Source organism: Ahaetulla prasina, chromosome 4, assembly GCF_028640845.1.
Source record: "Ahaetulla prasina isolate Xishuangbanna chromosome 4, ASM2864084v1, whole genome shotgun sequence".
Classification (NCBI taxonomy): domain Eukaryota; kingdom Metazoa; phylum Chordata; class Lepidosauria; order Squamata; family Colubridae; genus Ahaetulla; species Ahaetulla prasina.
In genome coordinates, this window is record NC_080542.1 from 138765986 (window position 1) to 138781307 (window position 15322).

The 15322-nt window shown below is 40.9% G+C and overlaps 1 long non-coding RNA gene across 1 annotated transcript; it reads right to left on the reverse strand.

Moving 5' to 3' along the window:
• Window positions 1–10798: 10798 nt before the first annotated feature.
• Window positions 10799–13542, reverse strand: LOC131198435 (uncharacterized). The gene is made up of 3 exons (XR_009155078.1): window positions 13505–13542; window positions 12147–12471; window positions 10799–10921 (listed from the first exon to the last, which is right to left on the reverse strand). It is a non-coding gene; the product is annotated as an uncharacterized LOC131198435 (long non-coding RNA).
• Between the last annotated feature and the right edge of the window lie 1780 nt (window positions 13543–15322).

Genomic DNA, 15322 nt, shown 5'->3' on the forward strand with positions numbered 1-15322 from the left:
TTAGAGAGAATATGTATGATTATCTATGAATAAGAAAACGTACATTTACAATATGTGTATAAGAAAAAATAAAAAACCTTTTTTAAAAAAAAATGAAATGCTTCCAGTGCCTCTTCTCGTTCTGTGTACTGAGGTATCTTTGGCACAGTGGTTGTCTAGCCTGCAGCTCTTCCTTCTGGCTCCCAAGGTGACTCTCACAGACCATTAAAGTATGCTTTTGGCTGCTTTGTGTGCTTACGGCAAAGGCAGACTTTAGTCTGGGGCTTCTTGATTGATGTCGACAGTCTCTAGCCACTAAAGCTACACAACTGATTATTTTATGAAATTGCCAAGAGTCCTGGGGTTGCAGTCCATAAAATAAAATAAAAAATAGAATAGAAAATATAGAATAGAAATAAAATAAAATAATACAATCTATAAATTGTTTGGGCCACGCACAGCTGCTACAGAAAGGTTTACTGAAACAAAAGTGATTGTGGTCATTATTACCACAATCATTGTTTTTAACGGAGTATGCCAAGTAAGAAATATCTAACGGGCCTGCCTCTTCATTTTGCACCTACTTTCTTCACCTTTCCTTCTCTTCTGCTGAATGCCTATGGAGATTCTCAATATCTCATGTTTGGTTTTTTTTTTTTCAAGAGGCGACTGGAACTTTCTGATTTTTCTTTGAAGGCGTTTCGCTTCTTATCCAGGAAGCTTCTTCAGCTCTGACTGGATGGTGGGGAATGGAAAGATTTATATCCCTTGCAGACAGCTGGTCATTTGCATTCTTTTGGAGAATCTCTGAGGCTACCTGGAGGTTTATCTATGTCTTCAGGATCAATTGAGTAATGCAAATGGGTGTGGAGCCTTCTTAGAACTGCTGAAAGGACTGTATTGTAGACTGGAGATAGATGATGTTGTATCTTTCCTCCTCTGTTGAGAGCAGGCTGTTCAATTTTGAATAGATGACCTCTTTGACCCCTCTTTCAAACCAGCGGTCCTCTCTGTCCAAAATGTGGATTTTGCTGCCTTCAAAAGAGTGGCCTTTGTCTTTTAAATGCAGATGGACTGCTGAATCTTCCTTCTGCTACTGATTCTAGATTGTCCTGCAATGGTTGGCAGGATGAGGTTTGTTTTCATACAAAGAGAGCAACAATCTCGCCTGTTAATTGCTATAGTGGTTTAAAAGGTCCAATAACTGGAGTGGATGGAATAGTTGGGCATCTCAGGGACACAGGTAGTCTTTGACTTACAACTGTTAGTTTTACGGCAGATCAAAGTTACAACAGCACTGAAAAAAAGGGAGGTTATGACTTGTCTTTGCACTTGTGGCCGCTGCAGCATCTCTACATCCATGGGATCCAAAATCAGACACTTGGCAACCAGAAAGTATTTAGAATGGTTGCAACAAGTGGGATTATATGGCTGCCATTTGTAACCTTCCCAGCCAGCTTCTGAAAAACAAAGTCAGTGGGGGAAGCCAGAATTGTTTAAGCACCTGTGAGATTCACTTAACAACTGCTCTCATCTGTTTAACAATCATGACAAAAAAAAAAGAAATCAAATCATTTGTGACTCACTTAACAACCGTTTTGGCTTAGCAGTGGAAATATGGGTCCCAATTGTAGTCATAAGTTAAGGACTATCTCTATATGTAAGAAGCAGAGAGAGAAACAAAATCCATGATCAAAATTGGCAGCCCCCTTCTCCCCTCACTGAGATACAAGCGCTCAAGGAAAGCTTCATTTCCATTTCAGTTCAATGCTTTTTTTTCCCCAGCATCAGACCAGAATTCATTCATACATAAAATACAACCAGAGAAGAGATTATGTGTGAAAATATTCCAATAAACAAATACAGTCCTACCAAACTGCAGTCCTACTGCAGATCTGGCAAGGAAGTTTCGCCTCTGAAAGGAAAGCTATATTTCTCCTGGAGATTAATTGGAAAGAAGACAATCAAATGTCCGGTTACTACGCGACATCCCATCAGTTGGATTTTCTGCAGGGTGCATTCTGTATGGTCAACTGGGGCTGGTGTTTGCTTATCCTTTGCCAGTTTGAGGCCTCCCGTTTTTTTGTCTTGAGGGTCTACGGGAGGTCAGCTTCCCACCCTAACCATTCTCCCATCCAATCAATGTCCCAGGAAGGCAAACTCAGGGCAGGGGTTGGAATCCTTCTGGCAAAAAAAGCAAACCCTGCCTAATAAATGCTCTCTATTAGAACAGGAGAAAATGCAAACAGCTTGGAGGTTTAAACCATTCAAACAAAGCTAAAAGCAAGTGCATTCCCTTGAAGAAATACCTAAGCCTGTGCTCTCGAGAGAGAAAAGAAATAAAGCTAGGGACTTGGAAAAACCTTTGGACTCTTTAGCATCCTCTCGAGAGCCTTTCTTTCTCCGTCTTGCATAAACCAGTTTTGTGTGTGCATTACAGTGGAAGAAAGACTGTAAGATGCAGACATGCAGTTAAATAATCTTTGTTTTCCTGGTTTACTCATTTCAGCTGAATATTAGTTTATTGTATCTCTCATTTCCTAAAAGAAAAAGGGTTTGCATAAAGACATTTTTGGAAATTTGCATGCGGTCTAAGAGACTGCTTCAGAATGGATTTTCTCAATAACAAACTGTTTAAAATAATAAAACAATGACAGGTTAAAAACTCACACCCAGACTAAATATTTTGTCTCATGTAGAAAAAATACATTGAACATCAGTTTTTCTTGAAAATGGCCCCCTTTTGCCTTGTTGAATATTGAAACACTACCAAAAATACAGCTACCCTTCAAAAAGACGTTGACTTTGTTTCAGAATGGTCTAAAACCTGGCAACTCCAAATCTCAACCAGGAAATGCTCTGTCTTACACATTGGAAAAAAGAATCCAAACACTAAATACAAACTCGACGGACATTACCTTACAGATGACCCCTACCCAGTCAAAGACTTTGGAGTCTTCTGATCCAATGACCTAAGTGCCAAAGCCCACTGCAACGACATCGCAAAAAAGGCATTAAAAGTTGTTAACCTAATCTTATGTAGCTTCTTCTCCAGAAACACTACACTACTGACCAGAGCTTATAAAACATTTGCTAGACCAATTCTTGAATACAGCTCGCCTGTCTGGAACCCATACCACATTTCAGACATCAATAAAATTGAACGTGTCCAGAAATATTTTACAAGAAGAATTCTCCACTCCTCTGAATACAACAAAATACCTTATGCCACCAGACTTGAAATCTTAAATTTAGAAAACTTAGAACTCTGCCACCTTCGACAGGACCTGTGTTTAACTCAGAGAATCATCTGTTGCAATGTCCTTCCTGTTGAGGATTACTTCAGCTTCAATCACAACAATACAAGAGCAAACAATAGATTTAAACTTAATGTTAACCGCTTCAATCTTGATTGCAGAAAATATGACTTCAATAACAGAGTTATGAGTGCTTGGAACACACTACCAGACTATGGTATCTATTCAAAATCCCCAAAACTTTAACCAAAAACTGTCTACTATTGACCTCACCCCATTCCTAAGAGGACCATAAGGGGTGTGCATAAGAGCACAAACATGCCTACCATTCCTGTCCTACTGTTTTCTTCCATTATATCCAATTAATATAGTTAGTACATACTTATGCTTATATATATGCTTATATATTATATAGTTACTTTCATGCTTATGCTTATATATACTGTTGTGACAAAATAAAATAAATAAAAATAAAATAAAAACATGCTATTCTTTAGCTGGGATCAAGGAAAACTGTGATGAGATTGGGAAAGTTGGTTTATACATTCCCCGTTTACTTATAAATTATTTGGTTCAGGAGTTACGGTCAAGAACGTCAAGAAGAAAGCCACAGTAGTACCCGATATTAAAAAACTGGTGGATCTTTGATTGTACAATCATAACAAGCATTTTAACTTTTTAATTCCCACAGATAATCCTGATTTAATTACTGTGTATCATGCTTAATTCTTCATGAGTGATGCGGCAGCCTAGAGGTGGTGCTCTTGTCTCACAATTAGGAGGCTGTGAGTTCGATCCTAGGTAGAGGCAGATGTTTCTCTCTCTGGGCACAATAAGAATTTATCTGCCAAACAAAGCTTTGCATTGGCGACAGGAAGGGCATCCGGCCAGTAAATACTCAGCTCCATTCAGTTGCCCTGACTCCACCCCACAAAGGATTATGGGGTCGTTAAAAGGGGATGATGATAATGCTTGATTCTTCTTGGGAAAGTCAGATCTGCAGAGGGCAATTCAGTGAGGAAAATGAGGAAGGCAACATATAGATTTAGAATAGATAGATTTTTTTTAATTGGCCAAATGTGATTGGACACATGAGGAATTTGTCTCGGTGCATATGCTCTCAGTGTACATAAAAGAAAAGATACCTTCATCAAGGTTCAACACTTACAATGCTTAATGGTAGTCGTAGGCTACAATTAAGCAATCAGGAAACGATCAATATCAATATAAATCGTAAGGATACAAGCAACGAAGTTACAGTCATAAGTGGAAGGAGATGGGTGATGGAAACAATGAGAAGATTAATAATAGTGCAGATTTAGTAAATAGTTTGACAGTGTTGAGGAAATTATTTGTTTGGTAGAGTGATGGTGTTGGGGGAAAAACTGTTCTTGTGTCTAGTTGTTCTGGTATGCAGTGTTCTATAGCGTCGTTTTGGGGTAGGAGTTGAAACAGTTTATGTCCAGGATGTGAGGGATCTATAAGTATTTTCACAGCCCTCTTTTTGACTCGTGCAGTATACAGGCCCTCAATGGAAGGCAGGTTGGTAGCAATTGTTTTTTCTGCGGTTCTAATTATCCTCTGAAGTCTGTGTCTGTTTGGTTGGGTTGCAGAACCAAGCCAGACAATTATAGAGGTACAGATGACAGACTCAATAATTCCTCTGTAGAACTGGATCAGCAGCTCCTTGGGCAGTTTGAGCTTTCTGAATTGGCGCAGAAAAAACGTTCTTTGTTGTCCTTTTTCGATGACGTTTTTGATGTTGGCTGTCCATTTTAGATCTTGTGTTATGGTAGAACCTAGGAATTTGAAGGTTTCTACTGCTGATACTGTGTTGTCTAGTATTGTGAGAGGTGGAAGTATAGAAGGGTTTCTCCTAAAATCTACCATAATTTCTATGGTTTTGAGTGTGTTCAGTTCCAGATTGTTCCAGTCGCACCACGAGGCTAGTCGTTCAACCTCCCATCTGTATGCAGATTCATCATTGTCTCAAATGAGACCGATCATTGTTGTGTCATCCTGTGAACTTCAGTAGTTTAACAGACGGATATGATGCATAGGATCAAAGTCCACTTTTTCTCTTTTGTCCCTTAGGCTATTCATTGTCCTTAAAATGCTATGCCAGTTTTAGGGAAGACATTACAATTTTAACTTGTGTACTGGCTGATGATTTCCTGCCATTGATTTTCAAGAACTGTAGTTAGAGAAAACTCTGGGAGACTGACATGAAAAAGATAGTGTACTACAGGTAGTCCTACTACAGGTAGCACAACAGTTCGTTTTGTGACTGTTCAAAGTTACAACAGTATTGAAAAAAGATACTTATGACCATTTTTCATGCTTACAACCATTGCTGCACCCCCATGGTCATATAATCAAAATTTGGATTCTTGGCAATGGATTCATATTTATGATGGTTGCAGCGTCTCAGGGGTCATATGATCAGCTTTAGTGATCTTCTCAAGAGCAAAGTCAACTCAGATTCATTTATCAACCTTGTTACAAATTTAACAAGTGCAGTAATTCACTTACAACTGTAGCAAGAAAAGGTGTAAAATGGGGCAAAATTCACTTAACAAATGTTTTGCTTAGCAACAGAAATTTTGGGCTCAACTGTGGTCGTAAATCAAGGACTACTTGCCATGACACTCCCACTGTTTGAGATTTCCCAGGCCAGGTGGTTGTTCATACACCTGCTGCCTTGGATGAACATCTATGTTAGTTGATCTTGCTTGGTCTTGGAAAAGTTAAATTTAGCATTTATTATTAAATTTATAGGCCACCCATCTCTCTAACCAAAATGACTCTTTGCTAAAGCATATGGCCAGAAGAACAATAGGATAGTCCATAGCTCTAGCCTAAATTGGGAAGTTGAGAAAAGAGATGTCCTGGAAGAAGAAAATAATGGTGAACCACATTCATTTTTGGCTATAAAATAACCAACTACATGAATACAGTATGACCATGTGGTTTCTAGACTTAAGTGCCTTCACCATATTCTGTAAATGGCTAGGGAATCGGCAATGTTGCATTGCTCACTGCTAAACTCATAGGAGAACCTACCAACTTTCTGTTTCAGCTTGCACAGTAATGGAGAAAATTATTTAATGATCATATTCATTTATCAATCATTAGATTCTTGGTGAGACACCGTGATCATCAGTGACCCAAGATTCTAAATGGAAGATTTAGAGGAGGAACTAAAATCTGTAAAATCATTAAACTTCAAATGAACATTCGAATTCTCAGCATATTTTATAAAAATATAATACGCACAATAGATATAAGCTTAATGTGAACCGCTCTAATCTTGATTGCAAAAAATATGACTTCAGTAACAGAGTTGTTAATGCCTGGAATGCACTACCAGATTCTGTGGTCTCTTCCCAAAATCCCCAAAGCTTTAACCAAAAACTATCTACTATTGACCTCAACCCATTCCTAAGAGGTTTTAAGGGACGTGCCTACCGTTCCTGTCCTAATGTTCCCTTTGATTGTATCCAATTTCGTATAGTTATTACATACTTATGCTTATATATATGCTTATATATTGTATAGTTATTTCATGCTTATGCTTATATATACTGTTGTGACATATAGTGTGTATAGTCAAAGCTATGGTTTTCCCAGTTGCAATATATGGCTGTGAAGGTTGGACCATAAGAAAGGCTGAGCGCCAAAGAATTGAGGCCTTTGAACTCTGGTGCTGGAGAAGACTCCTGCGAGTCCCTTGGACTGCAAGGCGAAAAAAAATGGTCAGTCCTAGAGGAGATCAACCCTGACTGCCCTTTAGAAGGTCAGATCCTGAAGATGAAACTGAAATACTTTGGCCACCTAATGAGAAAGAAGGACTCACTGGAGAAGAGCCTAATGCTGGGAAAGATTGAGGGCAAAAGAAGAAGGGGATGACAGAGAACGAGGTGGCTGGATGGAGTCACTGAAGCAGTCAGCATGAGTTTAAATGGACTCCAGAGGATGGTAGAGGACAGGAAGGCCTGGAGGAATGTTGTCCATGGGGTCGCGATGGGTCGGACACAACTTCACAACTAACAACAACACTGTTGTGACAAATAAATAAAATAAAATAAAATAAAATAAAATAGGGTTGATCTCCCATCCTCAAGCATTACAGAAATGATATTTCTGTGGGGAAGCACAGGTCAAAAAATCTATTCCATTTAGAAGAAGCAACTTTGCAAATATCACGTTGCCAAACTATATAGGGCTTTATAGATAATGGCCAACACACTGAATTGCTCCCAGAACCTAGTAAGAAGCCAATACAGGAGTTGGAGCACAGGCGTAATAATATCCTCATCAGATTGCATGCAGTGGTGGGCTGCAACCGGTTTAACAACCGGTTCTGTGAGTGTGCACTTTGCACGCGCCTAATGCACTTGTGCACCGCATTCAAAATACAGCAATTTGAAACTCAGCTGCTGACCTTCTAAGGCAGCCCCAATAAGAGCGGAGGTGCAGAAATCAGCTGCGCCGCGCGAATCAGCTGAGCCAGAAAGAAAGAAATATAAGGCAGCAGGTGGGTGGATGGGGCTAGCTGCTGGTCGGAACTACTGGTTCGCTAGAACCGTTCCGAACTGGTAGCAGCCCACCATTGGTTGCATACCAGTTAAAAGATTAAGTTTCCATGTTTTCTTCAACGGCATCCTGTGGTGGAACGAGGAATTGAGTTGCAGGAGAGAGGGAGAGCTTTTCACAAGATGCTAAGAGGCAAATTAGCCTTGGGTCCTTGTTATGCCAGGAAAGATCCTCCCTAAACCTTCACAGCAGTGGTGAAATTCAATTTTTTTTTACCACCAGTTCTGTGAGCGTGGCTTGGTGGACATGGTGTGGCTTGATGGGCATGGCAGGGGAAGGATACTGCAAAATCTCCATTCCCACCCCACTCTGGGGCCAGCTAGAGGTGGTATTTGCCAGTTCTTCAAACTACTCAAAACTTCCGCTACCGGTTCTCCAGAATCTGCTGGATTTCACCCCTGCTTCACAGACTGTAGTTACGCAGAGTGTGCTTTAGTCTGGCAAGATTCCTCTCTATGAGCAAACAGCAATAAAGAAACTGTTCTGAGCAACTCATTGTGTCATTTTTTGTGTGTGTGTGTAGTTGCTTGTGCCCTCAGTGCAGCCCATCACACTAATCTAAGGGAATGATTTTGAAAGGTGAGTTTCTCCATTTGGAGCAGTTTCTCTGCAATGGACAATTCTCCTCCAAACCTACTTGCCTGATACATATTGGCTTACAGATTACGGAAGGGGTGGGGGCCATGGGTGAAACTCAGCCAGAACCAATCTCACTTTCCTTGCCGGGGAAAGGCTTTGATGATATACTTGGCTTATGTATAAAGACAGGATACTTGGAAAATGTTTGAAGTCAGCCTGAATAAATCATTTCCCTTCTTTCGATATCTCAAAAACAGGAAAATCTTCTACAGTGCAATAAAAAAATAAATAAAGGCAAATCTATTGCACTTTCCCGTTCAACACGATGCTAATGCCTCAATCTGAGCAAGGCTGTGTCATTATTATTTTTTTAAAGAAATTGAATACAAAATTAAAGGAACAAAATAGGCTACTTGGGTGTACATTTTGGATAAATTCTAACGGGTGAAGCTAAGGCTCTCTTCGCAATTCAACATTGTGAGGACATTTCCCTCTGGTTCCTTAGATTTTTATGAAAACAAAAAAGCAACCCCTCTGGAGCAGGCAGTTGGCATGTTCTCAGTGGGAAGAAATTATTCATGAGATGAAGCATTCTCCTCTCACCAGAGAAGTGTGCATTAACCTCTTCACCCTTCCAAATCAGACATGATCAAGACAGTTCATACCATTTCAGCAGAGATGCCAATCTTCGTTCCTGGTACCCATAAACTCCCCCCCCCTTTTTTAGAAAAGGAAGATGTGATAGAATTGTCTGCCTGTGTCTTCTGGAAGATTGCTGGCCATGAAACAGAGAACATAATTCTTGGTGCTCGGTAGCAGAAGAGACTGTGGTGAAAAAGTGTCTGCGGCGAGTTAAAGCTTCTTTCTAGATTCAGCATAAAGTTAACACGCTGAAACCTTTCTGAAGCCAAGAGCTCTTAAGTGCACCTAGCATTTTGATGGCGGTCAGTGTAAAAATAGAAAATTACTCTTCACAGTTCCTTGCAATAAAGCAGATAAACAAACAACTTGCCCTAGACCATCGAGTGCCAAAAAGGTCGCGCGGAAACATTGTGTGCATGTGCATTTGTCAGGGCCGTGCTCTGGAAAAGCTGAACTTCCAGGCTCCAGCACACATTTGTGCCCAACGATCAGCTGGCCGGCATGCATTGCGCAGGCTGATTTTTGGCGCTGTCACGAGCCCGAAGGGATCGCGGTCTGGAAAAGCCGAACTTCTGGGTTCTGGCACGCATGCACATCTGACCATCAGCTAGCCAGCGTGCATGTGCACACTAATTTTCAGCACTACCATGCACACGAAGGACAGCTAATCGTCATGCGCACTAAAAACCCAGAATACAAATAGGCAAGACTGCGCATGCTGGACGACATGGCTTCCCATGCCAATTTGGGCATGCATGCCATAGGTTTGCCATCACGGTCCTAGACTTATGATGCTGAAAAGAAGCACATAGTGGTTTTGGTCATCAGATAATCAGCCCAAACTCTGCCTCATAGAAGATGTCATAGCAAGCATAAAGTTAGCCTATCTATACATAGCCTATCTATATGTGATACCTTGATCAATAGTAGTACCTGTGAGAGGGATCTTGAAGTCCTAGTGGACAACCATTTAGATATGAGCCAGAAGTGTACAGCAGCTGCCAAAAAAGCCAACACAGTTCTGGGCTGCATAAACAGAGGGATAGAATCAAGATCATGTGAAGTGTTAATACCACTTTACAATGCCTTGGTAAAGCCACACTTGGAATACTGCATTCAGTTTTGGTCGCGGCGATATAAAAAAGATGCTGAGACTCTAGAAAGAGTGCAGAGAAGACCAACAAAGATGATTAGGGGACTAGAGGCTAAAACATATGAAGAACGGTTGCAGGAACTGGGTATGTCTAGTTTAATAAAAAGAAGGACTAGGGGAGACATGATAGCAGTCTTCCAATATCTCAGTGGTTACCACAAAGAAGAGGGAGTCAAACTATTCTCCAAAGCACCTGAGGGTAGAACAAGAAGCAATGGATGGAAACTAATCAAGGAGAGAAGCAACTTAGAACTAAGGAGAAATTTCCTGACAGTTAGAACAATCAATAAGTGGAACAACTTGCCTGCAGAAGTTGTGAATGCTCCAACACTGGAAATTTTTAAGAAAATGTTGGATAGCCATTTGTCTGAAATGGTGTAGGGTTTCCTGCCTCGGCAGGGAGTAAAACTAGAAGACCTCCAAGGTCCCTTCCAACTCTGTTATTATGTTATGTTATGTTATACTTGTAGTGCAATGGATTTATATAAAATCTATGAATGAAGAATGACACATAGAGTAACTTCTTAGTAATATCTTTATTTTAGTTTGCATGTTGACAGGTAGAGTAAAGCAACAATCTACATAAATACGAGATACACTTTGTGAATTGCTAAAGAGGGATCGTTTTGGCCCTCTTTCTACTTCCTTACCACACATTCCAAGCAGAGGTGAGTTCCTCCATGATATATCCAGGAACCATCGCCTCAGGTGCTTCCTGTAACAGGTAGAGAGAATTGATATACCATATTTTTCGGACTACAAGATGCACCTAAATTTACAGGAGGAAAAGAAGAAAAAATAGTTTTTCGCCTCCGCGCGTCAGATTTTTCTCCCTCCCAGGCCCCCAGAAGCACTCTGCATTGCTCCGCACAGCCCATTTTTGCCAAAAATGCACCCGTTTTTGGCCTGCAGAATGCTTCTGGGGGCCAGGGAGGGTGAAAATGCGACGCATGGAAGGTTCAGGAGGCCAAAAATGCCCGTATTCAGTCTATAAGATGCACCTAAATTTTCACCCACTTTTAGGGGGCGGAAAGGTGAGTCTTATACTCCAAAAGATACAGTAATAATTAAAGCTGCTGTGTAGGAACAGGAACCCCCCCCCCCGCCCCAACATCACAAGAAAACAGAAATACAGCTAGTCTTCGATTTACAGCCATTTGTTTAGCAACCGTTGAAAGTTACAACAGTACTGAAAAAAGTGAACTATGAGCAGTCCTCATATTTATGACCATCATCATAGCATTGCCACAGTCACCACGGTCAGAATTTGACGTACAACTAGCATGTCTTTATGGTTGGAGACTCCTGGGGTCATGTGATCACTATATGCCGCTTTCCCAGCCAGTTTCCCTGTCAATCAAGCAAAGTCAATGCAGGAAGCTGGATTTGCTTAATGACTACATGACTCACTTAACAACCGCAACAATTCAGTCAAGTATCACGGCAAAAAAAAGTCATAAAATGGGGGCACGGCCAACAGCCACTCTCTTTCTTAGCAGTGGAAATTCACTGTCCCAAATTCACGGTCTCAATTGTAGTGGTAAGTCAAATGCTACCTGTAAGTTCCAGACATATATACATGTGAATTCAAATGAATTCCCTATAATAAAGGCCTACACTGTTTCTCTAGAACTGGCTTCTACTGCAAGCTCAAAAAGGGGGAGGGGTGTTTTTAATCTGTCACTGAGATTTGAGGGTCTTGGCAACAGCATTTGTTTATGACTGTGTAGACATCATGTCAAGCTGTTTGAAAGACTAACCTGATGATGCTGTGCTTGCTTGCTGAACAGATTTGTTTGTTCTCCTACTCTACATTTGTAATATGGTAGCGAGGCTTAAAAGACTGTTAATTAGACATGAGTTTCTCCTCCAGATGGCTGCCAATGCCATCCTCAGCTACTCTGCAGATTCCATCTCCAGGCCCTCTGATGATCTCTTACCTGCCACCTCCGCTTCTCTGAAAATCCGTGAAGTTGAAAGAGGGCATGAGCCCAGATGCCAACCTTGGATGTTTTCCCGACTCCTAGCAGAACTCAGGCCTTGGGATTTGCCCTTGGGTATTTCACCATGTCTCTTAGATGTTCTATTTGGAATGCACATTTGCAAATCGATCCAAGATTTGGGCCCCGTAATATGTTTCATCTTCAGATTAGCCAGTTTTCCCAGTCTTGGAAACGGTCCACTGAGGTTTGCATCAGCCCCACGTTATCTGGAAAAAATAAGGCCTTCGTTCCACCAGAATGGTGGTCATGCATGGAAGGAAGGCTGGAAGGTGGACAAAGGTAAAACTTTTGGGTCCTTTGTGCTTTCTGTGTTGGTTATTTTCTTGCAGACTTTTCGTTCCCTAACTAGGTAATATCATCAGTGCCATGAAACATCTGCAAGAAAATAACCAGCTCAGAAAGCACCAAGGACTCCTTATTTCAACCTTGAGCTGCAAATATTTTCCTTCAGAGGTAAAGCTAATAATTAGTACTCCAGCTATCTTTTTTTTTTTTTTTTGCATTGCATTTAGGATTGAGTTGGTAAAAGGTATTTCACAGCAAAACAAGAATGCAAATAAAGATCTTAAAAAAGGGATATGCTTTATTTTTCCCTGGATCAACTGCCCTCCACATTTCTGATCCTGAGAAACAGAGCACTGGCTTTAAACTGTTGCAGACAAGTTCAATGTTCATATTCTTGCATGTTCTGAAGCATCTTTTGGGGACTGATCAGGGATGAAATGCTCCCGGATCGGACAGGATCGCGCGATCCGGTAGCGATGGCAGCTGCTGGTTTGGAGGACCGGTAGCAAAAATCCTTGGCCCCGCCCCCCCTGCCCCTGCTGAGCCGCACCGTCAGCAGAGGTTTTTTTTTTTAACTTTTAAAAGTTTTTCTTTAGCCGAAAACATGCCTTTAAAAGTAAAAAAAAAAACCTCTGATGATCGCGGGGGTGAGCAGAGATCATCAAAACCCTTTAAATGTTTTTTTTTTAAAAAACCTCTTTAGCCGAAGGGGAAAAAAAGGAAAAGGGGGGGCTTTAAAAGGCTCCTCTGGCCATCCCAGCTGAGTTCCTCATCACCAGAACTTTAAAAAATATGTTTTCTACATGTTAGAACAATTATTTTAAGAGGTTCTGGGCTGCTGTGAGGGAACTTCAGCTGAGATCGTCAGAGGAGCTGACTTTAAAACTTTTTTTCCTCTGGCAATCCCAGAGGAGTTTCCTGATTCTAGCGGGCTTTTAAAATCACTTTTTAACAGCCCCCACTTACAAGAGCTCCCACCCATGCCCAGCCAATGCCACCTCTTCACTTACCTATAATTACTGCTCCTTTCGGGCTGGCAACGCAATCCTTACTTCAGCTACTTGATTACAACCTGCTTTGACTTCCTGCTTTGCTGAATGAGGAATTCTGGGATCTGAAGTCCACAAACCTAAAGCTACTAAAGTTGGAGACCCCCTGATCTAAAAAAATAAATAAAAATAATAAAATAAAATATTTGTGCAGCTTTCTGAAATTTGGTGTGTTTCCGTAGTGTTTCACTCTAACTACACAAACACACAAAATCTCACAAAGCTGTATGTGGCATTTTGTGTGTGTGTGAGTCAGTTGTGTTGTGTGTGTGTAAAGTGCGAAAGTTGGTTTTTGAGCTTTCTGTGGCTGTGTGAGATTCCTGCTTGTTGCAGGGGCCATTTTGGGTGAAGTGCTGCTTTTACATTGTGTGTGAGTCAGTTGTATTGTGTTGTCTTGTGTCACCCCTGGGACCGATAGTGCTACAGGGAATTCCCTTTGCTATGATCAGACATCACCATTGATTAGTAGGCATTCTGCATTGTCTGTAGAATTCACCTGCACAGTAAATGTAAACCTGGTTTGATTGCCTATGTTCTAAGGGGCCCAGGCAGTCCTCCAAAGCTACTTGGGGAGCCCCTAAGCCAGGAGAGAAATGTAAAATTTGTTACTACCGGTTCTGTGGGCATAGCTTGGTGGTGGTGGGTTAATGTGACTGGGTGGGCGTGGCCAACTTTTTTTCTTTTTTTTAACTTTTAAAAGCATTTCTTTGGCCAAAGAAAAAATGCTTTTAAAAGTAAAAAAAAAATCTCTGATGATTGCGCGGCTCAGCTGGGAATGTGGGGGGACGGACGGGATTTTTACTATCGATTCTCCAAACCATCCGCCGCCAATGCTACCAGATTGGGTGATCCGGTCCAAACCGGGAGCATTTTACCCCTACCCTAAGCCCCATAAGATCAAATTGTCAAAACTGGGCATCAAAATGGCAATCTCAATTGCTATAAATTTTTTGCTCAGTTTAGCTCCAAATAAATTTGTGAGATGGACATGTCTATTTGGAGAAAAATTCTTGACTTATTTAGTGACTGGTCAAAGTTAAAGCAGAACTGAACAAAGTTACTTATGACTATTTTTCACACTTAACGCCCACTGCAGTATTCTGATCAGAATTCAGAAACTTGGCAACTGGCTTATTTTTATAAAGGTTGCAGGGCAGGGATGGGTTCTAATTTTTTTTATTTCTGGTTCTGTGGGCATAGCTTATTTTGTGCGGGTGGCTTGATGGTCATGTGACACTGGCATGGCTTGATGGTCATGTGACTGGGTAGGCGTGGCCAATAGCAATAAATAATAAAAATAATAAAGTATACAAAACTATAAGAGGTACCAAAAATCAACTTTCACACTTTACACACACACAACACAACACAACTGACTCACACACAATGTAAAAGCAGCTGCACCTCACCCAAACTGGCCCCTGCAACAAGCAGGAGCTTCACACAGCAACAAAAAACTCAAAAACCAACTTTCACACTTTACACACACACAACATAACACAATACAATTGACTCTCTCACACATACACACAAAATGCCACATACAGCTTTGTGAGATTTGGTATGTTTCTGTAGTGTTTCACTCTACAGAAAGCTGCACAAATATTTTATTTTATTATTTTATTTTATTTATATTTTTTAGATCAGGGATCTCCAACCTTAGCAACTTTAAGGTTTGTGGACTTCAACTCCCAGAGTTCCTCAGCCAGGAACTCTGAGGAACTTGCTGAGGAACTCTAGGAGTTGAAGTCCACAAGCCTTAAAGTTACTAAGGTTGGA